This window comes from Bidens hawaiensis, unplaced genomic scaffold, assembly GCF_021521415.1.
Source record: "Bidens hawaiensis isolate Kalapana, Puna unplaced genomic scaffold, B.hawaiensis_p1.1 tig00048199_1, whole genome shotgun sequence".
NCBI lineage: Eukaryota > Viridiplantae > Streptophyta > Magnoliopsida > Asterales > Asteraceae > Bidens > Bidens hawaiensis.
Genome location: NW_027498627.1, coordinates 60,384 through 87,845, shown reverse-complemented (window position 1 = coordinate 87,845; position 27,462 = coordinate 60,384). Strand labels below are relative to the sequence as shown.

At 42.8% G+C, this 27,462-nt stretch overlaps 1 pseudogene across 1 annotated transcript; it reads right to left on the bottom strand.

The window, feature by feature from the left end:
* Window positions 1-23,389: 23,389 nt before the first annotated feature.
* Window positions 23,390-25,348, bottom strand: LOC143597384 (transcription factor bHLH130-like; annotated as a pseudogene). Its single transcript, XR_013146896.1, has 5 exons — window positions 24,979-25,348; window positions 23,999-24,274; window positions 23,703-23,876; window positions 23,543-23,608; window positions 23,390-23,458 (listed from the first exon to the last, which is right to left on the bottom strand). The product of XR_013146896.1 is annotated as a transcription factor bHLH130-like (transcript).
* Window positions 25,349-27,462: the final 2,114 nt, after the last annotated feature.

Below are 27,462 nucleotides of genomic sequence, written 5' to 3'. Positions count from 1 at the left end.
AATTATCATACATAGATCGTCCAAGGCATACACTTACCACTTAAGGTAAGTGTATTAACTATCACATCGAGTATGCACACAGCCCCGAAAACATAACAAGGAAGTGGGGCTAGAAACTCACCTGAACTTAGTTACGTTCACTGATTATGACTATTCCTTTCTCGAGCTGTGCACGGCTAACTGTATAATAATTACATGTATCAATTAACTATCACTACTCATCGTATTTCCAGTTTAATTATAACCCTCAACGAACGGAGGTTCGGGGGCAGTGCCTCTGGCATTGGGGTCTAGGGGTGGCAGCCCCTAGCAGGGTCCATGGGGCAGAGCCCCTGGCTGGGGTCGATTTTAAATTATCATCTAATTCGTTATCAAATTTTCTATAACGAATTAAGCCTAATTCGTTCTCAGATCACAGTCTAATTCGTTATCTAGCACATGATCTGATTCGTTATCCAGCTTCGTTTTCCTGATTCGTTAGCTGATTCGTTATTCTTGTTCGTCATCCTTCATAACGAATTGGACCTTTATAACGAACTGAATCTTTAACGAACTGAACCCTTAACGAATTGGGGTTCATTCGTTAGTTCTTCCTTAACGAATTACTTAATGAATTGGAGCTTCTTCGTTACTTATCCTTAACGAATGACTTAACGAACTGTATCTAGTTCGTTACTTCCTCTTAACGAAATGGATTAACAAATTGCCTTCTAGTTCGTTAAGTCACTGCTAACGAACTAGGGTTAGGTTAGAGTGTCAGAGAACATTCTCTGACATCGTTACCTTGTACACCCAACTCCGGCGCCGCCTTTCCGGCGCCGGAAAAACGATATCTCAGCCGTTTCACCACCGTTTTCACCGTTTTTCGTCCCGTTCGATCCAGATCTTAGCTAGGGTGATCCCTAAGCTCATCTTAGGTTCGGTTTATACCCGATCCACCCGGATCTCGTGACTTCAATGGTTTAACGGTGTCGGCTCGTCTTTTCGTGCTAAATCTAACGGGTTTGAGCTCATACAACATAAAACTATCATTACCTCGGGTCAGAAATCAATTCTTCTTCTATTTCGACTAGAGAGAGAAAGTAGGATGAGAGAGAGAGCTAAGTGTGTGTTTTGGTGGTGTATGGAATATGTGTAAATGAAGGGATTAAGGCATAATGAAGGTATTAATACGATGGGTTATGGGCTTGAGCCCATGGTCTATCTTCCTTCCATTTTAAACCAAGTACATTACCCATATTACTTAACCCAACACAAGCCCGACTCGTATTAACTCCTACTTTATTTTATTATCTCCCCGCTAACCCGAGTAACCTTCCCACTAATATTAAATAATATAATTAATATTACTTCAGAAACTTCGGGATGTTACATCTTTCAAAACTTTTGCTACAAGAAAGTTGGTTATTAAAAAGATTAACTAAATGGGCAAAAGATTTAATGGAGAAATGATGGACACTTATGAGCCATTTCCATGCAGCTCCGATTAAGGTTGAACCGAAGCCTTTACATAAACAGGCTTCCTTAAGATTCTAAGGTATGGAGTTGATCTTCATCCTCTCACGATACTAGGCGACATGCTCCTCGGGATCGGTGATTCCATCATACAACTTCATGCTCGGTATCTGGAATATTTTCAGGATTTTTGCATCGCACATGGAAGGTGCGAATCTCGAGATTTTGTGACTGCTTAGGGCCACCCCTGGGATCGACTGAACTATTCCTGGGACACTGGATATCAGCTCCTTCAGTTTTTGCAGTTCCTTCAGAACCATCGAGCGAATACTGGAATCCTATGTAGCATCATGGTTAGTCACAGGTATAGTAACAATATTAAGATTACCCGTGTCAGGAATGCCAGTTGAGGACCCGAAATAACACCATATTCCCGCGTAGGAGTAACTCTCGTGGACTGGACATGATTACTTTGTCCTGGTTATGGATTGCATGGGAAGGAAGTCGTTGCAGGGATTTTCTTAGGATCCTGATACGTCAAAGTTCAGGTTCCTAGGCAGCAATGAAGTGAAAGATTCCTCCGATGGCTTCCTCCCTTGCGCTCGGATATCTCGGAGCTCCCTCATCACAGAGTTGTTGGTTTGCTTCTGACCTTCCATTGGTTCTCTGCAATAAAACATCAATAATATCACCATTAGACATGACGGCAAGCCTCGTGTTGGAAGAGCCAGATCTTTGAACCAGAGTACCGGCAGAAGGTCTTGTTACGGGAGGGATCACGTTGTTGGATCCTCCAGCTCCTGAGGTATTGATGGTTTTCTCAAAACACTTGGGTATTATCACCATCCAAGTATTTTCGACTTACCCCGACACAACATGTGGGGTAAAAAAAACTAGTTCATACTGTAACTAATCTGAAAATCAATGGCCCTCAATATTTCTTGAGATTTACTTTTGAATTAAAGAAAACAGTTTAGTATAAAAAAGAATAATGGTTGTTAAAAAAAGAGTAACGGTTATAAATGATATCATATAATTTTCTAGATTTATAATTAGTTAATTATCCAAACTGCCAAAGTTTAGATTTAAGTTTAAATTTAGTTAATTTATTTGAAACTTTATATAACAAATACTCAAGGTTGGAAAATTTGTATCTTAAGAACATGATTAAAACCCTGCGTAGTGGGGCGCTATCCCACCTCATGAAGCCCCCATAGTGTCGAGAACGCCTCCCCCCCCCCCCCGGACGCTATGAGCGCTATAAAGGGGTGGGTGGGTGTTGTGGGGGGGGGGTGTTTCCCACATTGCGCCAGAATAGGGGGGTTTGAAAGTTGATTGGTTGTTGGTCTATTTGTTTTTTTTTAACGTAATAATAATAATAATAATAATAATAAGATAATGATTTGAAATATCTTATGATGACATGTCGTCCACTACACATAATCTTATTGCAATTTATAGATAGGAAACCTGGGTCAATATTATAATTTTAGTAAAATTATCAAATTAACTATAAATATCCCGTGTATTTAATTTTCGGATTTAATTTTCAGTTTATAAATTTTAAAAACAATTTAATATGAAAAAGAATAATGGATATAAGGCTGAGGGGTGTGGGGGGCTCTAGTGGGGGCTTTAGTGGGGGCTCCAACCAATAATATTATGACGTGTGGCAGAGAGAGAATCTGGATAAGGGGGTTGTTGGAGCCCTGGCCCCTGGTGTGGAGGGGCTCCAACAGGGGCTCCAGCGAAAATTTTTTTTTTATTTTTTTATAAATATATTCAAACAATGTATTATTAAAAAAACTCATAAATTATTAAAAAAACACACATTAATAAAAAAAACACATTAATATCTAAAATTCAAATTACAAAAAAAAAACATACTAAAAATTAAACAAACAATAATACTTAATAATAACACTAATCTAATACAAGATCATCGGGTCGCCTCGCCCACAAATGTTCAACCAACTCATGTCGAGGATTCCCGTGTATCTCACGGCTCTTGATATTTGCTATTTTATGAAGTCTTTGTTGATCACTGATTGTGGACGGTTGTGGCGGAATGTCACCTTGGTAGTTTTGGCAGATAGCTTTGCCCTCGTCTTCTAACGTCATGTTGTGTAGGATCAGACACGTGTAGACGACGTCCGTTATCATCTCCCGAGTCCAATAACGTATCGGGTTCGCCAGTACATAATATTGTTTTTTCAGAGCTCCAAAAGCTCTTTCAATATCTTTTCTAGCAGACTCTTGCTTCTTCGTAAAATACTTCCATTTGTCGGCAATTGGATCTGTAAAAACTTGAACTAACAAAGCCCATTCGTTGTAAATACCATCAACCAGATAGTACCCGTACTTGAAGAGTTCTCCATTTGCAACAAAAGATTGAGGTAGTTCAACCCCGTTGATACGGTCGTTGATCAAATGTGACTGATCGATAACATTAAGGTCGTTATTTGACCCAGCAACACCAAAAAAAAGCATGCCAAAACCAAAGATCCTGTGACACCGCCGCCTCAAGTATAAGGGTCGGCCCTTCATGATCACCACGGTGGAACTTACCTCGCCAGGCCGTTGGACACATAGCCCATCCAACATGCGTACAATCGATGCTACCTAGCATCCCAGGAAAACCATGTTTTTCTGTGTGCACCTCATATATGCGTTGGATGTCATACATTGTAGGTTTACGCAGATATCTCCGAGAGTAAATCGATATGACTCCTACGTATATAAAATAATCTATAAACATATAATATATATTACAAAATGTAATAAATATTTAATAAAAACTAAAATTAATGTTTTTTACCTTGGCAGAAAAAATGAAGGGATTCACATGCAACCCTTTTCGACATCTGTAAATACTCATCCAAAGCGTCCGACGAGATGCCGTACGCTAATTGACGGATAGCAGCCGTGCATTTTTGAAGAGGGGTAAAACCGGGGAGACCCCTAGCATCCTCCCTTTGTTGAAAAAAGGGATACCGTGCCTCTAAATCACTTGCTATACGCATGAACAATTGTATGCTCATTCGGAAACGAGTTCGAAAATCCGACTCCTCGTATACCGGTTGAGGGCTAAAATAATGCCTAATCAAAGTATCGTTAGCACCCGATCGATCACGATCACGAGGTGGTGCTCTAACTCTCGGGACTCGAGGTTGATGGGCTTGATTTTGCAAGAGATCCACCACGGTTGCGGTCAAAACTCCCCCTACATGAAGAAGCAAATCATCCTCTTCGGAGGAGTCGGAATCAGACAAGTACCACGACATTTTTTTTGTGTTAGTTTTGAGAGGATTTTAGGAGGAAAGGTGTATAATTGTGAAATGAAGTATATTTTATAAAGGTTTATATTTATAGTTTAAGAAAATATTTTTTTTTAATTTAATCAAAACCATCAACGGCTCTTTTCCGACTTCCTATGCAACTTTATCTCTCTCTTCTCCCGCTAACAGGCTCACGTCTTCATGTTTTTTTGCGCTAGCGCCTCGTTAGCGCCCCGGTTAGCGCCCCGGTGGTGTGGTGTTAGCGCCTGGGGGCGCGAGCGGAGGGGCTCTAGCGCCCCCGTTGAAGCCCCACACCCCTCAGCCTAAATGATATTATTTTGGTTTATAATTAGTTAATTGTCAAACCACCCAAGTTTGGATTTAAATTTAGCTAATTATTTATTTACTTTCTGTATCTTTGAATGATAAAATTTAGCTATTTACTTAACCTCCAAGCTATTCTACTTATAAATCTATTTCTATACCCTTATTCAAATCATAATTTAGCTATTTACTTTACATCCAAGCAATTCTACTTGTATAAATATATTCCTATTAACCCTAATCAAATCATAATTCTGTTAATCATCTATGGCTTCTTCTTTTTCAAACGGTGTAGTAAACCAAAGAACAAGGCAATTCACAATCGTGAATGCATCTAGTTATCGATACGTCGATATATTAATCGACCTCAAGCCGCCCTCATCTCCTGACGAAATCCGGCAAACAGTGGAGATCAATGATTACTATGAGGGCCTTAAAAGCGAGTTGTTCGAGGACGCCCCCCCTTGTAAGTTTTTTTGGTTGATATTCTCATCGGATAAGGAGTCGGTAGTTAGTTCTAGATTGGTGCGCTATGATACAAGTGGTCAAGAGTTGGATTATGATGAGACTGAAGCCCATCGTCAACAGGCTATGAGGATGGCAAGGTTTGTATTGTATTGTAAACGCTTGCATAATGATTTGCCGAAGGCGATTGAAGATGCGGTGAAGAAAAGTGCATATGTTAGAAAGGAACAAGATGATGATGACGACGACGACGATGAAGAGATTTGTGCAGTTTGTCTGGACGAGTACAAAGAGGACTGTATGAGCGGACCACTACCATGCAAACATAGGTTTCATGAAGAATGCATCAAGAATTGGTTGGAAAGAAAGAACCCAGGATGTCCAATTTGTAAGGAAAATGTTTTTCAGTTTGATTACAAAGCCACCTTGCATGACCACTCTCATGGTGACTAGGGCTGTTCAAAAAGCCCGCGGCTCGCGGCTCGCTCGAAACTCGCTCGAAAATAGCTCGAAAAAAGCTCGGCTCGAAAAAGCTCGATTCTAAATGAGCTCGGCTCGATTTCTAAACGAGCCGAGCTCGAGCCAGGGTCAGCTCGGCTCGTGGCACGGCTTTGGCTCGACTCGTAAGCTCGGCTCGTTGGCTCGTTTAGATTAAACCCTAAATTTTAATATCTACATATAATAATATCATATTTATACATATATTATGTCACTCAATACTTAAACCTTATAAAAGAATAATAAAAATAAATCATATAAAGTTATAGATTCTCTAATTTATAATCTTTATATAATATGTATGTTAAAATTATATTTTTTGTCTTTTATATATCAAAATTTGTAAAATAAAAAATAAAAAAAATAAAAATAAAAAAATTAAAGGAGTCTGGCTCGACGAGGACGAGCTCGAGCTCGGCTCGAGCTTTAAACGAGCCGAGCTCGAGCTCGATTTTTCAGCTCGATAAGAAAAACGAACCGAGCTCGAGCCGACTCGATTATGTTCAAGCTCGAGCACACTCTAGCTCGGCTCGACTCGGCTCCTTTACAGCCCTAATGGTGACTCGATACACCAAGAAGCCCCTAATAAGGTGTATTCGTTTGCTCAATTTAGCACGTATACGAGTATGTTTGTATGTGTATGTTTATCTGTATGTATATATGTTACACTAGTTTGATCCTCCCGTGTTACGGGAGTTTATTCAAGTTTTTGATTTTAATCATTTTGCTATTTTATGATGATTTATTTTATTTTTTAGCGTAGTTTTGTTTTAATTTAATACATATGTTGGTTTTTTAGTGTTTTTTGTTTTAATTTAATCAACATGCTCGAGTTTGTTTATATTAGTTTGTTATTATATTTTTTAGTATTTGGGTTTTTTCAATTGAGATGTGTTGGTTTTTTAGATTTTTAACGAATAAACATAAACAAACACGAGCATGTTGATTTTTTTAAATGAACAAATATGATCGCAAATATTTGTCTAATGAAAAAAGGGACGTTGATGTAGTTGACGATGGTGGGTAGTATCGGAAGTTAACCGACGATGAAAATGATATACCAACAAGAGAAAACATGTAAAAAAGATAAATTAAATTAATGTTTAATAATGAAAGTGTTTACCTATAAATGAGATCTTATAACCCATTTAAGGGCTATTAGGGTTTGGTAAGATCCATAACCCGTGGAAATTATTCTTTGATTATTAAGAGGTTATTTCATAAATAAATAAGATATTATAACTCGTTTAAGGGTTATCCGGGTTTAGTGAGACCCATGACCCGCAAAAAATATTGTTTGATTATGAAAGAGTTTCACAAATAAATGAGATGTTATAACCCATTTTAAGACTATTCGGGTTTGGTGAGCAATGGCGGTCCAAGGTTTTGAGAGACCTCAAGCTAACTATAAAGTTGGGGGCCTTTTAAAAAAAATCATATAAACCCTTCTCCTTTACCCAGGCTTGGGACCGAGGTTGACAAATTTAATTTTTTTTTAGTTATATCTTGCGTTTGTGATAAAAAAACGCGTACATAAATTTGCATTTCTAGCTTTAATGATTCGAATGAATAATAATATAGGCAAAGTGTGTAGTGTACAAATTGGTAGATTAACATATTATAAAGTAATAAACTAATGAGTAATTACTAATCTCACATCCAGTGATATCTAAATTAGGCACAACCGAAGCATAAATCCAGAATTCAAAAGAACACTTGCAGACCTCGATGACTTGGTCACTTGATGACTCATATTAAGTATAAATACATTACAACCGGCAAACCCAAAATAAAAAAAAATGCAAAATGCAAATTCAAATATCTTTAACCCTAAACCCTAAACCCTAAATTCAAATAGCAATCGAAAGTTTAAGAAGGACCAAAACACGCTACACATAATATTGTTCACAAATCACAAGAGCAAAGAATACAATCTCAGTCCTATAAAAAATGGCGATTTAGTCATTGTTGCTTTCCAATATTGATGATTAGAACTTTGAAGACATTAGAGATAATTTCGTAAAACCATTTGCCACGTCCAATTGATTGATGGTGTCCAATTTTTATGCCTTCAAGTGTTCAGTTTTTTTTAACATATATATAGCTCATCTTCATATTATTAATTAACAATAATACAGTGAATATATTAATAATTTTGTTATACAAATATGGATGGGGGCTTTAATATATTTGTGGCCTAACCTTTGCTTGGGTCAACAATAGAGTAGGGCCGGCACTGTTGGTGAGACTCATACCCGCGAATTCGGGTTAAATGTATGAGAAGTCTCCATTTAGAAATTAAGTAATCTGGTGGCTCTAGAAAATGGGGGAGAACAACCTAAGAGCGACACGTAGGATTTCATAATAGACAAATATATAGATATATATATAGGTAGATTGGTTTAGTGCATCTCTTATACGTATCTATGGCCTTTGGTTATAGAAACTGATTGTCAAAATTCATAAACAGAGAACAGATGCATGAAATGAGCATACATACAAAAATGTCTTAGCACTGAGTTGAAGACTTTAAGTTTATTGATGGAATGAAAGGTTAGCAACTAAATTTTTGTGAATGTAGAATGGGAATTAGGCACAAGCAATAGCGAAAGCTTAAATAAAAACGTGGGGAGATGAGCGTGGGGACACCATATATGCTTCGTCCATGACACCTAGGATTGTGGAAGAATTATGGCAAGTGTAGTGGTATAATGGCCAAGGCCGTGTCATCGATATAAGGAGCGTCAAGGCATTAAACACCATTACGCGGGGGAGGCATCAAGGGCTTTAAGGGAAAGCCTGTGTATTTAAAACTATCCACAATTCTACAGGTGCCCTTAAAAGCCCTTAGATGCTATATCATTGCCACATCATATCCTTTACAAATCCTTAAAACCTCTCAAACCATCTTCAATGCTAAGGGCGTCCTTAAGTGTTCTTAACTGCCTAATCAACTGTCACATCATATCTTTATAAATCATTAAGAACTCCTAATTTCACCTCCAACGATACAAACATTCTTACATTTTCCAACTCATCAATTTAATTACACAAAGAAGATCCATAAACGAATTTGGTGCACGCTTTTTTTTGTATGGATTTGAAGAAATAAATGAGAGCGAAATGGATTACTAACGAATCTAAATTATGAAAACCGATTAAATTCTAGGATGAAGTGGACCGCACATAGTACAAAGACAAATCAAAGGCTTGAAAAGTATTTGAAATTAATGGAGCTTCTCATTAATTGATGCTCCTCGAGAACGTGAGAGTAACAAAAGTATAATATTATTAGGACAACTCTTTTTGTTTCTTAATCGTGTAGAAAATGATGGGAGATTTTTTTTTTTTTCATTTTTAGGTCCTAATTAAAGCTAGGGTATACAACAATGAAATTCAAAAAATGTCTAAATTTTATTTTCTTTAATCCTTTAGAAAAAATAACCCACAGTCAATCATCAAACACAACTGTTCTAGACAGGATGGGTCGCCCTCCTTCGATTGGTGTTGGTCCTAAAGCCTGCGAACAAATTAGCCTCTAGGCACATTGAAACCACATTCCACCAAAATCGACATAGGTTAGGTGCTAGCGATGAAACATGGTAAGCCTTCGATCACTTTAAAGAAAAAAACAAATACGAAAAGTAAAATAAAAAATTAGAAAAAAGAAAGAAAGGGGTCATTCACTATGAAAAGGAACTCATGTGATGATATGTTGCCTTCACTTTTTTTTCCACAAAAGGACATGTCTAATAACATGTTTTTTCTTTTAATGTTGCGACCACAGTCGCAAGTGGTTTCATGTCCATTACGACCACCTAATTACTAGTGATGTGACATATACATGTGGGGGACTTATGTTTTATTCTTGACCCCCACAGTTCTAAAATTCCTTTAATATATTTTCTTTTATATTATAAAATGCCAGAAATATAATATTAATCGAATCGAATATTTGTAGATACCAAAGCTACCAACAAGGCTACCAACAAAAATAAAAATTGAATATTTGCACATCACATACATAAAAAGGCTACCAACAATTGTAAAAATTGAAACTATGTAACAAATTTCAATATCATATAACACGTAAAAGAATTTGACGGTTTGAGTTATTGGCTGAAACCATCACTCTAGTCCCTTTGGATATAGGTAAGCTATGTCTCATCACACCAATAGTTCAATTAGAAGATGATTATAATAGTTCAATTAGAAGATGATTATAATAGTACATTTGTTGGTGTGTATGAGTATATCCGATAGTCGGATACGGCTCATTTTGTGATAAAAGTTTTATCAAAACATAGATAAAAATAAACAAATCCTAATATCTATTTAAAATCATCTTTAAAAGTTAAAAATAAACAAATTTATATTTAAAGTAAAAAAAGGTAAAAGAAAAAGATATATCAGATGTGGTTGATAAAGCCGTTACAACCTATATATAGACTGCTAAATGAAATAAACGTATACATAGCAAAAATTAAGGTTATTACAACCACTGTACAACTAATTAAATTATTTATTGTTTCTACTTATATTATATAATCGTGTCCATTTGACAACAAGTACGTATAATGGTTGGTTGTCAACCACGACACGATCAGCATATCAATGTTGATCACGCCCTACACTAAATCGGAATTATAGAAGCAAAATAGATATAACAAACAAAAAGGTTCTTCTGCTTAGGCCAAACAAGCCGTTTTCTATTACTTTAGCCCCGACCTAACTTGCGTTTGACGAACATATGCAGTTTCCGCGACAGTTCTTTAACGCCTGCGATACAATAAAAATCATAAAATTAGATCGATTTTGAGCCGTTTACTTAGATGATTAGGTTTCGATTGTATCTATACAGTTTTATAATGTTAAAACATTATAAAAGGTTGTTCATTTGATACCTTATTGAAGAAACGTGGATCGACTCACTGGTGAACGATCTACTTTCCTCGGGTGTGATTATGCTATTTCACCGATGTTCTCTGGGATCTAGGTTCTTCCACCTACAAAATGAACAACACCGTAAACTTACCCCTCAGAAAGGGACAGAGGGGTCCTCTTTGGGGTAACCCTCCGGTGTGAGAATAAGTGTTTGTAGGAGAAGATAATAATATGAGAGTAAGGAATTTGGAGTGTATTGCTTAATGTAGCTGAATACTCTGTAATTGGATGTAATTGGATGTGTCTCTCCTTGTGGAGTTGATGTGGTATTTATAGTGCTAGGGTTTCCAATGATTGAGCTCAGACCTAATCAGGGCCTTGTTGGCCTCCTCCAATTGCTTTGCGCCACGTGTCCTTGGGGACACCTGGTGCTTTTTCATTGGTTATAATCACGTGGTAGCACATGGGTTATGCTGAGTTGTCCACCTTTCAATGGCAGCTGTCAACATCAGCATATTCTTATTCCTTAAAAATATACCTTCTGGAAGGTTGTCTGACGTGCACAATCAAGGTTGCCCTAATCCTGATTTGGATAAGGACGAGGTTGATTATGTGCATGTGTGATACGCGCCTATCCTGAGGATGCGCGAGGTCTTCTCTTTATTCTCACGCGCAGATGTTTCATGCGCAGATGTGATATGCACGAGCATGTGATATGCGCCACGCGCGGATGCGCCACGCGCATATGTGATATGCGTGAGCATATGTGATGCGTGAGCATATGTGATGCGTGAGCATCTGTGGTGCCTGAGCATATGATGCCTGAGCATGTGTGGTGCCTGAGCATATGATGCCTGAGCATGTGATGCATGAGCATATGTGATATGCGCCATGCGCGTAGGTTTTGGCTTTGTGCCTTCATAATGTCTTAATTTCAAGCCTCTTGTCCATATCTTGTGGGTTGACCCGCCTCGCTCGGTGTTGAGGCGGGTACATACCTCTTCAAGCCCCCCGAGTCTAATGTGTGTCTTGTCTCGCGCGAGCGAGGTAAGATAGATATTAGACTTAATAGGTTGCTCTTTTTAATAGGGTTTGTCTTTTCTTCTTATTACTCATCGTTGCGCGAAATTCTATCCTTTTGGCTGAAAACGAATCGTCCCTGTACGTGGTTGGTTGTTGCTGACATGCGTCAGTGATGGAGACGTGTCAGACCTTTCGTGTGCTCGAGGTGCTACAGTTGCCTTTCATGTCTCCTCACATAGTGTCAGGAACACGTGTCGCGCTCGCGTTGGTCCGTACCTGCGAGTGGTGGCGCGTGAACTATGGTAGCAGCTGTATCGTTTCTTATCGTGTCCCCTCACACAGTATCAGGGACACGTGTCGCGCTCGCGTTGGCTTACACCTGCGAGTGGGGGCGCGTGAAGTCCGTTCGGTGCCAAATTTTCTCTCTCCTGGGCCTATAAAAGCAAGCCCTTAGAGCTTTTATTCTTCATCTTCTTTGTTGTTTATTCGAAGCTTTCCTTTCTTTCGTTCTTTTCCGATCACCGTCTTCTGCTTCCAGATCTCTGTTCTTTTAGAGGCACCCTCCATTCGTTTTTACAGTTGTATGTCTGATAGTTCAGACAACACAATCTCCCCTATCCATCGCCGTGTTAAATCCTTAGTAATGTCTACGTTGAAGAAGACCGGCAAGGGGAAGAAGGCTGTTGAGGCCTCATCGGAGGATGTAGGGAAGACCAAGACGGTGAAGAAGTGGGATGAGATCCCCTGCAAACTGAGGCAGGCCGATTTTGACAGCCTTATCGCCTCTCAGGGTTTTCTCCCTGAGTATGGTTGCATGCTGCCGGCGGCCGGGCAAACGGCGGCGGACCCGCCCACCGGCTATATATCCCTTTATAGCCATTTTTTCACCCACTGCAACCTTCGTCTCCCGATGACAAGGTTTGTGGGTGTGCTGCTTAAGTTTTATGGGATTCATATATCCCAAGTCCATCCGTTTGGACTTGTGCGCATGACTCACTTTGAGTTCATGTGCAAATCCCAGCGCGAGGAGCCCACCCCTCGTCGCTTTCAATTTTTTTATAAGCCCAAGATCCAAGATTCTTGGTTCTCATTTATTCCTCGCAGTCAGAAGGTCAAGTGCTGCACTGTTTCATTCAAGAGCCTTCATGACTGGTCTGAGAGATTTTTCTACATCAGGGCTGGTGTGATCCCCATCCGCATGACCATGCGCGCGATTTCTTCTGCGCCTGCGGATGTGGGTGTCCTCAAGAACCCAACTGGCGCCTGGGTAAACAAGTTGACTGCCGAACCATCCCCCGCCAAGAACACTTGCGAGGAGGCGCTGGTGGGGGTTGGCATGAGCAGGAGGTGGGCCGACAGCGCGACTGAGCCCGTTATCCAAGTTGACGGCTTGTGTAAGTTAATCTCATTCCATTACCTCTGCGCTAATGTACTTCATTTTGCTGATATCATTTGACTTGTTTTGTGCAGTCAGCAAGGAGTATGTCCATGCCGCCTATGACGAGCATATGGAGGGTGGCTACGTCGCGCTGGGCGCTGGGGAGGTTGGTTTCCCCGATCGCTTCGATGACATGTTCATCCCTGTTGATCTGGGATTTGTCTTTGACAGCGATGCGCCTGGTAAGCCTTTGTACTTATGCTTATGCCTTTATACCAAATTTGGCTAACATTTCCTTTGCACTTATTGTAGATGCGCTCGAAAACTACGAGCTGGAGCTCGCGGAAGAGGAGGAGGAGGAGGAGGAGGAGGCGCCCCAACTAAAGCGTAAGGCTAAAGGGAAAACAGGCGCAGGGGCCAGTAAGAAACAGAAGAAAGATGATGCTCCTGTTGCTCAGGATCCTCCTACCCAGGCGAAGGGACTTGAGAAAACCCAGGTGTTTACCACCAAGTTTTCCTTGTCTTCCCTGCCTCAAAAAGTGGGCAGACCTCCTGTCCACACGAGGTATGGTGGCGCTACCTCCTCCCTTCGCGCGGCGGAAAAGGGAAGCGGTGTTGCGCCTTCGACAGGTATACTTTGCTTATCCTTTGCCTATCTTTTATGGTTCTATGAGTGCGATTCTGATAGAATTACTCACGAATCTTTGCTCACTCAAATGTGTGTAGAGCCGGCGACCTTGGTGGATCAACCTCAAGCGCCACAAGATGTCGAGGCTGCGCCGGAGGTCCCTTCGACGTCCCCCGTTTTACCCTCAAAAAAGGGTAGAATGGACTTCATGGCGATGTTTGCCTCGCGAACGGAGTTGCGCCAAGGTATGTATTGCGCTTTTATTTTCTGACTTTTTTCTTTTAGATCAAGTCATGAACCATTTCTTTTTGTTGATTTTTTCATAGGAGTCATAGCTGGCGTACAAGCTGCTGGCGGCACTCCTGGCGCCGGTGCTAGCGCCGCTGGTTCTGCTCCTGCTCCTGCAAGTGCTGAATCTCCCCTCATCGGGATTACTAAGGAGCAGGAGGCCGTTTTACGCGCCGACATGGCTGCGTCGAGACCTCCTTCACCTCCTCCTGCGCACAGCCCTCCTCGCGAGACTGATTTTGGTTCTAGGTCGCAGGAGAAAAGGCCTGTTTCCGAGGAGGATGAGGAGTTTGAAGTTGAAGACTCCGACGGCGGCCGCGCCAGCCCTGCAGCGCCACGAGGTTTCGCGGCGGAGCCTTCTCGTGGGGCTGGCGCTGACTTTTCTGCTTCATCCCCGCAGGTATAGGTTCGTTTTTGCTCCGCTGCGCGGACTTCCATCTTAGTGTTTTGACTTAGATAATTACATTGTTTTTGCAGGAATCCGATCACATTTACCGCCCGAGATGGAATATTACTGAGGACAGCACATTTCAGTCCATGGGTGTGTGTGCGGAATTCTGGGCTCATTCTGTGCCTCCAGCTGAAAGGAGGTTCCAGGAGGACCGCGCTCGCGATGACTTGCTCAACGATCATCTGTTTGCTGGGTCGGCCTTCTTTGCTGCCTCCCAAGAGCTTCGCTATGATTACGTAAAGGTACGTGATGCTCTTGCGGAAGCCAAGCAAAAGGCTAAAGTGTCTGCTTGGCATCTTTCTGATGCTCGAGAGAGAGCTGAGAAGCTCCAAGCAGAGCTCAGTGAGAACAGAGCAAGTGCCAACAGCGCCTTCGTGAAGCGCGGGCATGAGCTTCAGGCTGCGCGGGAGAAGCTACAGGCGGCGGAGGCGGACGCGGCCAAGTACGCGCGTAGAGCGCGCGACTTGGAGCTGGACGCGGAGGCGCGTGACCAAGCTCTTGTCCAGTCTATAACTGAAAAATCATCACTGGAGAGTGAGGTTGCGCGCCTGAAGAAGGAGCTGGCGGCCGCGCAGGCCGAGAAGGATGAAGCCTTGGCGACGGCAGCGTCTAGCCAGGAAGCGCTCGAGCTTGCGCGAGCGGAAAAGGAAGAAGCCCTGGCGGCAGCAGCGTCCGACAAAGAGGAGCTGAAACAGACTAAGGAAACTGTTGAGTTGTTAAACTCTCAGATTCCTGCTCTTGAGACGTCTGTTGCTTCCCTCGCGCAAGATTGCCAATGGCTAGTCTCACAGGGTATGACTCGTTGCGCTTACGCGATGAAATATTCAGACGAGTTTCAGGCCCTTGTGATGGATTGCAACGCTGCCGCGCGCTTGGTGGGTCGAGCTGAAGGGTTTAAGGATGGCTATGAATATGGGATGCTGAAGAAGAACCCATCCGACTACCCTTATCATAGCGACGTTGCCTGCGCGGACATGGCCGAGATGGGGGAGAAGTATTTGAATACTCCCATTCCTATCCTTGCGCAGGTATTTTAACTTTAATGAGATTACTTTGTTTTATTTTCCAAGTATTTTTGTACTCATATTTTTCCTTATGATTTGCAGATATACGCGCTTGCTGACCAGCCCGACCTCGGCGCGCTAAAGAAATTGCTTGACGAGTGCGAAGGGGCTGGTGGCGGCGATGATGGCGCGGGGAATGCTGCTCCTGCTAGCGGCTCTGGCGTGGCCAAAGGATCCGCTCCTGACACTGTTGTGATAGAAGACTCCATTCAGGATAAACAACTTGACTATGGTCAGTTTGGAGATGACGAGGAGCGGGCTGCGCCAGATGCTGAGGGCGGTGATGAGGACTATGAAGAGGCTGACGTCGACGTGGAGACTTGAGAAGCCCTTCATGTTTTTTATTTTTATTTGTAGTTTGTATCTCATCATCTTGTAAACTTGTAAATTTCAATGCTTTGGAATGAAATTTTGTTTTTCCCTTCTTCGCATCTTGCGCATTCCCCATTCATCTCTTTATATTGCATGTTTGCTTGTTGAATATAAGATATGCTTGCACGTTGAAATAAGAACAAGGTTGTAATGAAATTATTATACTTAATCCTTGTCATATTGTAAGTGATTTTGCCATATCTTGATTATGTTGACACGTGCCTTGGCGTTTTCATTATTCCTCTTTTGCGCGACGTTATCGCGCATTTATTATATGGAATTATGAGTTTTTTAGCCTTTACGTGTCAATATGTGTTACTCAGATATCCATTACAATTTTATGCGCGACCTCGACCTGAGACCTTAACAACTATGTTTTGGCATTTGCTTTGCCTTAGTTGTGTTTAGGTATTTTTATGGTCAGGCTGCGCAGCATGTAGGATGGATGTTGTGAGTGATTTGAGCTAAGGCTCACATTATTGGGCTAAGGCCCTGAGCTAAGGCTCATAATTTTGGGCTAAGGCCCTGACGTTTTAGAGTTAAGACTCGTTAACGCGTTTGCGCATGTATGTTTTACTTCGTTTTATTTTGTTTTGATGTCAATACAATGTTGTCATATTGCTCAAAATTAATAAAGGGAAGTGTGAAACATGTATGCAAAAGGTGATAGAATCCACATTAAGAGAAGATAGCGCCTATCATTATTCATAATGGCTTAAAAAGCCTTGATTACAAACTTGACATTTTTTACATGAAACATTTTCTAAGCTGTGCTGCGTTCCATGCGCGCGGGATCTTCTTTCCATTCAAATCTTTTAAGGCGTATGCGCCTTTTCCCAATTCTTCCAAGACTTGATAAGGTCCCTCCCAATTGGGGGACATTTTTCCCGGGGGTATCGCGCGGCTAGCCTCATTGTTTCGAAGGACAAAATCATTTTTCTTGAAGTGGCATTCTTTCACGCGCTGGTTGTAATATTTTTCCAGTTTTTTCTTGTACTTGGCCTCACTGATGATAGCCGCCTCTCTGCGCCCTTCAAGTAAGTTGAGATCCAACCTTCTTTCGCGCTCGTTATCAATCTTGCTCATCATGAGCACTCTATGGGATGGGCATCCAATTTCTGTTGGAATCATTGCCTCTGTTCCATAGGTTAGGCTGAACGGGGATTCGCCATTGCTGGTTTTGCTTAATGTCCTGTGTGCCCACAGGACATTAGGTAGCTCTTCGACCCAAGAATGGGATTCTCCCTCTAACCTTTTCTTCAGCCCATTCAGCAAGCTTTGGGTAGCGCGTTCCACTTGGCCATTCCCCTGAGGGTGATAAACTGAAGTGAAAATTTGGTTGATGCGCAATTCCTTGAGCCAGCTGGATATCTTCTTGTCAGTGAATAGCTTGCCATTATCGCTCACAATTTCCATGGGCAAGCCAAAACGGCATATGATGTGGCTCCAGATAAACTGCTTCATCGCTTCGGCTGTGATTTTTGCTAGTGGCTTGGCTTCAACCCATTTTGTGAAATAGTCTACTGCCACTACCAAAAATTTTACTCGCCCTTGCGCTTGCAGAAGGGGACCCACAATGTCGATTGCCCATTTGTGGAAAGGCCATGCGGAGGTCACTGGAATCAAGTTGTTCTTTGGCCGCATGGTGTTTGGCGCATAGCTCTGACATGCTTTGCATTTTTGGATCTCTTTCAGAGCGTCCAAGTACATGCCTGGCCAATAGTAACCGGCGCTCATTGCCTTGGCAACCACCATGCGCGGGCCAGCGTGTATTCCACAGATTCCTTCATGTATCTCTCTGATCACATAGCTTGCTTCTTCAGCATCTAGGCATTTCATGAGCGGCCCAAGATAAGAGCGTCGATATAATGTGCCATCAAGGAGTTCATAGTTCTGCGACTTGTGTCTTATCTTCCTCGCCTATGCGCGATCGTCAGGTACCTTTCCCTCCTTCAAGAATTCCATTATTGGAGTTATCCATGATGAAGGGGTTGTATGAGTTACAAGGACAGACTTCGCTACCACCGACGGGTTGCTCATTACTTCTACCCTGACATCTTTGCCAAAGTGATCGAAACTGGTTGATGCCATCTTACTCAGCGCGTCTGCAGATTTGTTTTCACTGCGCGGAATATGAATGATTCTGAAGCAGTCAAATTGCTCGATGAGCTTTTTCGCCTGCTCTAGATATAGAGGCATGGTGTTCTCCTTGGCATCATAAAGGCCATTGACCTGTGCTGCTACCAAGTATGAATTAACATGGGCCTCTAGCTTTTTAACTCCGAATTTTTGCGCGATGCGCAGGCCAGCCAGCAGGGCTTCATACTCAGCCTCATTGTTGGTGCTCTTGAAGTCCAACCTGATGGCGTAAGTATATTCATGATTCTCTGGATCCACCAGTTTAAGGCCTGCGCCGGACCCTTCGTTGTTTGAAGCTCCGTCAGTGAACAATCTCCAAACATTTTCTTCATCATTGGCTCGCGGAGGGTCTACCTCGCGCTGAGCCTCTTCAATTTTTCCTTCTGGAATTTCCGCGATGAAATCAGCTAAAACTTGCCCCTTTATTGCTGGACGGGGCTTATAGGCGATCGTGTGTTCACCTAATTCCAGGGCCCATTTTGTCAGCCTTCCCGAGAGCGCGGGGCGCCGCAAGACTTGCTGGATGTTGTAACCAGTCAGAACTTCAATGGGATGACCATTGAAATATCTATGCAGCTTGCGCGACGCGTGTGTTAGTGACAAAACTAACTTTTCCATGATGGAGTAGCGCGTCTCAGGATCTGTCAGCACCCGACTCACATAGTATATTGGCGTTTGGATTCCCTTGCGATCCACCAACAATACTGCGCCGATGGCGCGCTCTCCTGCTGATAGGTACAATGTCAAAGTTTCACCAGGAAGTGGAGCTGTGAGCGCGGGCAAATTTATCAAACATTCTTTTATCTCACTGAAAGCTTGCTCGGCCTCAGGAGTCCATTTGAATTGGCTTTTCTTTAAGCAGTTTCTCAATGTATTGACAAATGGGGTAGATTTGCTTGCATGGTTCGCTAGGAACCTGTTGATTGATACCAATCTACCATTCAGCTTCTGAACTTCTTTCATGGTGGATGGCGAGGGCATGTCAAGGATGGCCTCCACCTTCTCAGGGTTCACCTTAAAACCATCCTTGGTGACCATTACACCTAGAAATTTTCCCTCTTGCACGCCGAAAGTGCATTTACTCGGATTGAGCTTCATGTTAACTTCCGTTAGGCGCCCAAGGGTTTCTTCGATGTCTTTGAGCATTTGTTTTTCCTCCCTACTTTTGATCACCAAATCATCCACATAGACTTCTAGGTTTCTTCCAATTTGCTCGCTGAAAACGGCATCCATAAGTCTTTGGTAGGTGGCTCCCGCATTCTTCAAACCAAAGGGCATTTTTGTGTAACAAAAAACACCTTTGTCGGTTCTGAAGGCGGTCTTGTCCTCATCTTGTGGTGCCATTTGAATCTGGTGATAGCCTTTGTAGGCATCCAGGAAACATTTGAGCTTGAATGGCGCCACGGAGTCCACCTTTGCGTCGATGTTTGGGAGGGGGTAACAATCCTTTGGGCATGCTTTGTTGAGGTCCTTGAAGTCAATGCACATCCTCCATGACCCGTTACTTTTCTTTACCATCACAGGATTGGCTACCCATGTCTGGTATCGTGTCGGGCGGATGATCTTTGCGCGCAGTAGATCCTCAACCTGCTCATTCATGGCCCTCGCTTTCTCATCCCCCATGACTCTCTTCTTTTGAGCAATTGGCTCTACAGACTTGAACGTGTTGAGAGAATGTTGTGCCAGGTCTCGCGGAACCCCAGTCATATCAGAGTGTTGCCACGCGAAGACCGACATATATGCCGTGAGCAATCTTTTCATTCTCAACCTCGTGTCGTCTGATATCGTTGCGCCAATTGTGATCTTCTGCTCCGGGAATTTTGGGTTGAGAATCCATTCCTCTGGCGCGTTGTCTGCCATTGGAAGTTTCATTCTCCCTTCCCGCGGAGTATTTGTCACTGCACACAAATGATCTCGGTATACAAAAGTTACACCTGTTGGTGTTGGGAACCCCAACGCGCCGTGCGCTGGCGACGGTATGGCGTTAAATTGGGCAATCGTTCCTCTACCCAAGATCATATTGTGGCAAGAAGCGGTGGGCAAGACCAAGAAGTTTACAACTTCGGCTCGCTTGTGTTTCTCATCCCCCATAGTTAGCTCAAATTGTATTTGACCTAGGGGGTGAATGATTTCATTTGACACACCAGAGATTGGTGCATTCACAATTTCAAGCCTTGCTTGGTCTGCCGGATCCAGTTTTCTGAAACATTGCTCATACATGATGTCTGATTCGCTGCCAGTGTCCACCAGGACTTTTGACACTTCGTAATGAGCAATGTGTGTAGTGATGACAAGAGGACTGCTGATAGAAGGGCCTCCCCTGATTCTTGGGAAGGTTACTTGTTGCTCGCGCCAATCTCCTTGGATTTGCGCGCTTCTCTTTCTTGATGTTTGCCCTTGCCTTCCTCCCTCGGCTACACAGATTCTTTTGTACTTTTTGCTGGCAGAGGCTCCTTCTGGTTGTTCACTTTCTGGTCTTGGGTTTTTCACCAGGTGAGCCAGCTTGCCTGATTTCACATCTTTTTCAATTGCATCCTTCAAGTGATGGCATGCATCAGTGTTGTGTCCCGTGGACTTATGAAACTCGCAGTACTTGCCACTGTTTGATGGTCCCTTGTAGTGTAGTGGCTTGGGGCTTTTGAACTGGACATTCTCAGTGCTTAACACTTGTGAGGGTGTTTTAGTGAGGGGAGTCCAGATTCTTGGCAGAGGTCTGCTAGGATCTCTGCCGCCTTCCCTCTTGTCACCCTCCCCGCGATTACGAACGTCTTTTTGGGGCTGGGGTGAGCTTGGTTGCGCCTGCTTTTCTGCGGAAGAAAAACTGGTTGATTGCAACCTGGACCATACAGTGTTCTGTTTGCCCCTTCTTTCGCTGCTGCGCGGTGCCTCTGCTTGATGCCCTCTTTCTCTCGCTCTATCTTGGGCAATTTGTTTTTCATTTCTCGCGAAGACTCGTGATGCTTCCATTAGCTTGGCCCAAGTGGTTGGCATGCCATCTCTGCTTACGAGAGCTCGGCGGAGTTGATCACTGCGCGCGCCTTGTATAAAGGCCACGCGCAATAGTTGCTCAGTGATACCTCCGATTGCCAGAGACTCCTGATTGAAACGAGTGATGTAGTCTTCAATCGTTTCATCATTCCTGCGCACGCAGTGCATGATGTCATCAGGGTCGCGCGTGTGTCTTCGCTGTTGTACGAAGTGAGCTTGGAACTTTTCCAATAGTTCCTCGAACCCATCGATTTGCCCAGTAGGCAAGCTTTCAAACCAGACACGCGTCGCGCCCGTGAGGCAGCGAGCAAACATGTGACACCATGTTGGCATCGTCCAGCTTTCTAGGTTTCCAGTGTTGTAAAAACCTTGTAAGAGATCGTCTGGATCTGTTGTGCCGTCATATTTGCCTAAACCACTTGGCATCTTGGTCTTGTGCTGGATGGGGGCCTTCGCAATGCGCTCAGTGAATTTTGAATGTTTCACCAAGATGGCTGGCCTGTATGGGGTGGTTACATCCACTTGCCCTCTCACTGGTGGGCTGTATGGTGTGTGCAGATCCAGATCGGCTCTGGCTCCAGGCGCCATGTTCATGTGCGCGCGGAGCTGTGAGCCTCCTGCCTGAGTATCTCGCGTCTTCCTGACGCTGTGCACTTCTTTATCACTAAACTCAGCGTGTTCAGTGTGAACAGAGTGACCCTCTTCCGGCGCGCGCGCCCTTTTTGTTCCCTGAATGGCTTGCTTGTCAAACGCTAGCCTTTGTGTTAAGTCGGCTAACTTTTTCTGTTTGACCATCTCATTGTACTTGTCCATTAGACGCCGTTGCTAGTTTATGAGCCATTCCTTAGGGTCATTGGTTTCATCTTCTGGACCCATTGGTCCTTTTTGTTTCGCGCCGGCAAGATTTTGTAACGTGAGATCGTCTGGAGGAATTTCAGTCTGGCCGTGAGGAGTTGTGATGAAGGGACGGTTACTGGTGGTGCGCGTAGAATCACGCGGCCCCCTCAGAAACTGCTGTCCCTCATTAACATCCTCACGTTCAATATCCTCCAGAACTTGATCGACGTTACGAGCACCAGAAACCATGGTGATAATTTGTTTTTTTAGAGATCTGATGAGATCTTGTTGCCGTTGTAACAGTGGATGGCGCCAATGAAGAAACGTGGATCGACTCACTGGTGAACGATCTACTTTCCTCGGGTGTGATTATGCTATTTCACCGATGTTCTCTGGGATCTGGGTTCTTCCACCTACAAAATGAACAACACCGTAAACTTACCCCTCAGAAAGGGACAGAGGGGTCCTCTTTGGGGTAACCCTCCGGTGTGAGAATAAGTGTTTGTAGGAGAAGATAATAATATGAGAGTAAGGAATTTGGAGTGTATTGCTTAATGTAGCTGAATACTCTGTAATTGGATGTAGTTGGATGTGTCTCTCCTTATGGAGTTGATGTGGTATTTATAGTGCTAGGGTTTCCAATGATTGGGCTCAGACCTAATCAGGGCCTTGTTGGCCTCCTCCAATTGCTTTGCGCCACGTGTCCTTGGGGACACCTGGTGCTTTTTCATTGGTTATAATCACGTGGTAGCACATGGGTTATGCTGAGTTGTCCACCTTTCAATGGCAGCTGTCAACATCAGCATATTCTTATTCCTTAAAAAGATACCTTCTAGAAGGTTGTCTGACGTGCACAATCAAGGTTGCCCTAATCCTGATTTGGATAAGGACGAGGTTGATTATGTGCATGTGTGATACGCGCCTATCCTGAGGATGCGCGAGGTCTTCTCTTTATTCTCACGAACAGATGTTTTATGCGCAGATGTGATATGCACGAGCATGTGATATGCGCCACGCGCGGATGCGCCACGCGCATATGTGATATGCGTGAGCATATGTGATGCGTGAGCATATGTGATGCCTGAGCATCTGTGGTGCCTGAGCATATGATGCCTGAGCATGTGTGGTGCTTGAGCATGTGTGGTGCCTGAGCATGTGATGCATGAGCATATGTGATATGCGTGAGCATATGTGATATGCGCCATGCGCATAGGTTTTGGCTTTGTGCCTTCATAATGTCTTGATTTCAAGCCTCTTGTCCATATCTTGTGGGTTGACCCGCCTCGCTCGGTGTTGAGGCGGTTACATACCTCTTCACTTATATTGTTCTTGAAGATCTTTGATGTAATCAACAGCCAAATCCAGCATATCTGATGTGTTTGTTTGCTGTAAGAAAAATAGAACGTGTATATTTAGTTTCACGCCGTTTTGGTCAAAAGGTAACACATCCCAATCAAGAAAAGTCAATACCTTGTCCATGTGCGGGACTAGTTCTTGTAGTTTCCTCATTCTTTAACTTATGCGTGTTCTTCGAACCTAAAGAAATCAACATAAAGGTCATGACCCAATACTCAAAAGTCAAGATTTTGACCCAACCCGAAATCCGAAAAGTCAAGATTTTGAAAATTACCCTCTCGGCTATGCTTCTTGGATGTGTAGCACAACCTCGTTTTGCACGAATCTTGCACGGGACTGAATCTTGAAAATGTAGCAACTTCTCGACAGCAGCCATTTCTCCAGAGGTTTTTGGTAGACTCAAGTGGTGTGACAACATTGGTTGTTGATTTCCCGCGTTATCAGCACTCTAAAAATGAGCATTATGAAAAACAAACAACTTCATCAACTTATATCATACAATAGACAGTAACAACTTCTGCCCGTTAACTTAAGAACTTATGATTATCAATACTTTAGAAAAACAATTACCGGAAGGTTTAGCTCCCTTTTGAGTCCAGCAAAGCTGTCAATAAACTGTGAAGTAGGTTCATGTTCCCACGAACCAAAGGGGTAATCAGATGACTCGTTGAGAACACCGGGGTCAATGGAATCAGGCTCGAGTTCGCGATATTCGTGGCAGCATCCCGACCCCTGATGATGAACTTAGTTGTCTCTTTAATCTGCTTGAAGATTGACTTATTTCACCACTGTTTCCAACATTTCCCATTCCATAACTACCAACCGTTCCTCTCATTCCACCATAACCTGCATATTTGTTGCCAAAACAAACGAAACCGTTTTTAGTCAAATCTGAAATGTACAATAATTTCAAAAAATCATTTTTTAAACCAAGTCGTTTCGACCCAAAACTCGTTCTGACCCGACCCATTTCAACGCGAACCAAATTAACCCTTTTTTGAATCGACCCATCCCAACCCGTGCCCCGAACCCACCTGACTCGATCCGTTTGACCAAACTGGAGTCAAACGCTGACTTTCAAAAGTCAAATAACAGAACTCAATTCGAATATTTTTTAAAAACAAGGGCATGTTCTAAATTCTAATCATTGGTGTAAAGGATTACTGATTTATAATTGTAAATAAAATATGACTTGAGAGTCTAATTTTGACTTTCGGAAGTCAAAGTCGGTTACATAATTTTTACTAAAACAGATATTAATCTTGAATTCGAATTCTAATCCAAAACAAAATTGGAGTCAAATGTTTAATCATGAATGGAAAGAATTACTAATTTAAAACTCTAAAATTGGTTAACTTAGGAGTCCAATTTTGACTTTTAAAAAAGTCAAAACCAGTTACAACTCCCAAATATAGCAACTTGTACTCCAACCGCTAGTACCATAAATGGTAACAAAATCCAAACAAAACCACACAATCAAACAAACAAACTGAAACTGAACAACAAAATCATTAATAAAAACAACACAACAATAATAACTAGTTAATTACCATTTGGTGGATTGATATTAGCAAACAATCCAGCAGGTGAACTATTTTGTCTGAACAGATTCGAGCCCGATTTCGCCTCCAAATTATCAACTCCAAACTGATTTGTAGTACTTTGCCTTGGATAATTAACCGACAATTGCGAAGTCATCAAATTCGGTTTAAGTTCCACCTCGGGTTCCAGATCTTGCAAACTCTGAGCAACAAAGTTATAATTCACTTCATGGTTCACGTCTCTCGTTTTCTCGATATCGTTCACGTAGCTCTGGAGAACATAACTCGGAACAGACCGGAATCTGAGCAGCCGGTTATTGTTCTGATTATTATTATTATTATTATTATTATTATTATTATTCATATCGAAATTCATGAAATAAGTGTATTGATGGGGTGGGCGTTAGTTAATAATGGTTGAGAATCATGAAGTTGTTGTCAACTTTTATATATATATATATATATATGATGGAAATGGAATTAATAACTGCTTGGTTTGTAAGCTTGGTGGTATATGAAACTTGTGGATGAAGTAATTAATATAAGTATGGATGAGGTTTTTTTCGTGTGGGGATGGGTTTGCAGATCTGAAGAGGTTGGTTGATTCTGTTTGTTGTTCTGTTGCGATGGAATGGAACTAAACTAAGCTAATAAGCAGAAGTTATCATTGATAACGATGACTGAATGGACAGTCTTGTAATTTTGTTTAAGGTTAGGGGTATTATGGGAAGGTTGATGGGTCATTTTAGGATCACAAAATTATAGAAAAGATTTATGGATTCGTCTAGTCAAACTGTCAAAGTCGATGATGAACTACGTCGGTAAATACTAGCATGTATGAAGAAACACTAATCGACCCCGGGCAGATTACGGATAATCTGGGGGTTAAATAGATGTTTTCAACGAGGGGTTAGATCCGGCAAATATGGTTCTTCTGATAACCTGCAAAACAGACACCGTGAGCTCGTCACTGAGAAGGGAGGGGTACCTCCTTGTGACCACCCTCCGGCGTGAGAATCAGACTAGATTGCTCTTGAATATAAATGTATATTAAGAGAATGACTAGAGCCGATATCAGGTAATATATCAAGATATGAGATATGAGATAAGATGTAAGATATAAGATGATCATACCATTCCAAGGTGTTGGAGTATTTATAGCCGAAGGTAGGTTTTCAAGAAGGTACAGCCGGCTGAATAGTATTCCTGTTCTGCCAACTGTGGGCTACGCACATGCCATGCTGGTGGTTGGTGGATAGGCAGCGGCTGATAGTGACCAGGCCGGCTGTGTACTATTCCTGTTCCACCAACTGCAGGCCATGCACGTCCTCCGACAGGTTGGTGAGTAGGCAGCGGCTAATAGTGACATACAGTACAAGAGCGTGCTGCTCGTCATACTGTTGTTAGTGAGCTGTCGTATCCTTGGTCAGATCTTTTGTCCATACCTCGTCAGGTACAGTACAAAAGATCCTCCAGTATCGTACGGACTGGCTCATTTGGGCGGGAGTTCTCCCGGCTTTGTGCGGGAGTGTTCCCGGCTTGCTCACTCCTTCTTCATGTGACATTACTGAATTATTTAAGAGTTAAGTGCCTTGTGCGTGTAGCTTTGCTGCGCATGTAGCCTTCCCTGATGGCTTGTATCCGCAGCTGCGGGAACAGGCGGAGTACTTCACCATTGGGAGGCTTTTCCTGCGGGAACAGCTTGCGTACTGCGCGTAAGGACGTCACGTCTCTGAGCATGGTGGGTCCTGCGGGCTCAGTTGGTTTCTACAAAGACGTCCCTCTTCAAGGGGTTGCGAGTTTAGCCTTTGCGCAGACGTCCCTGTTGAAGGTGAGTCTTGCGGGTTCAACTGCGCAGACGTCCCTCTTTGAGGTGAGTCTTGCGGGTCCAACTGGGCTCTGCTGGGACCTACCTCTTCAAGTCCCCCCAGTCCAATGTTCTTCTCATGAATTGTTAATAAGTGAGGTGAACTTTTGGACTTAAGCAAAGGGTTTTGAAAAGGGTTTAGTTTTAAGGTTTTCCATGGGGATTCTTCCCGCGGAAGTCCTAATGTCACGTGCAGAAATTCCCGACTTTTCTGCTTGATCTTTGGGTGTGATGCGGGTAGGTCTGTAACCTCCTCGCAAGTCAGGAGCGTTGAGTTCCACTTGTGTAGATTCTCTATGAGGTTTTGGTAGTTTTGAACATAGTGATCAATTATGTTTAAACAACCAATTCCATCTTGGAGGTTCAAACAATCTAGTTCTCGACGTTCCCGCTATGCGGGGATGTTATTCCCGTTTCCGCAAGCACTGCCCAGCAGATCCTTCTTGGTTTCAATTCCCTGCGGAGTGCTAGGTATGTGAAGGGTTTCGCCTTGACACTGTACCCGCACTCGTCTTATAGTTACTTTACTTCCAAGGTATTCCTGGCTTCAATTCCCTGCGGGTGCTAAGTATGTGAAGGGTTTTGCCTTGACACTGTACTCGCACCCGTCTTATGGTTACTTGGTT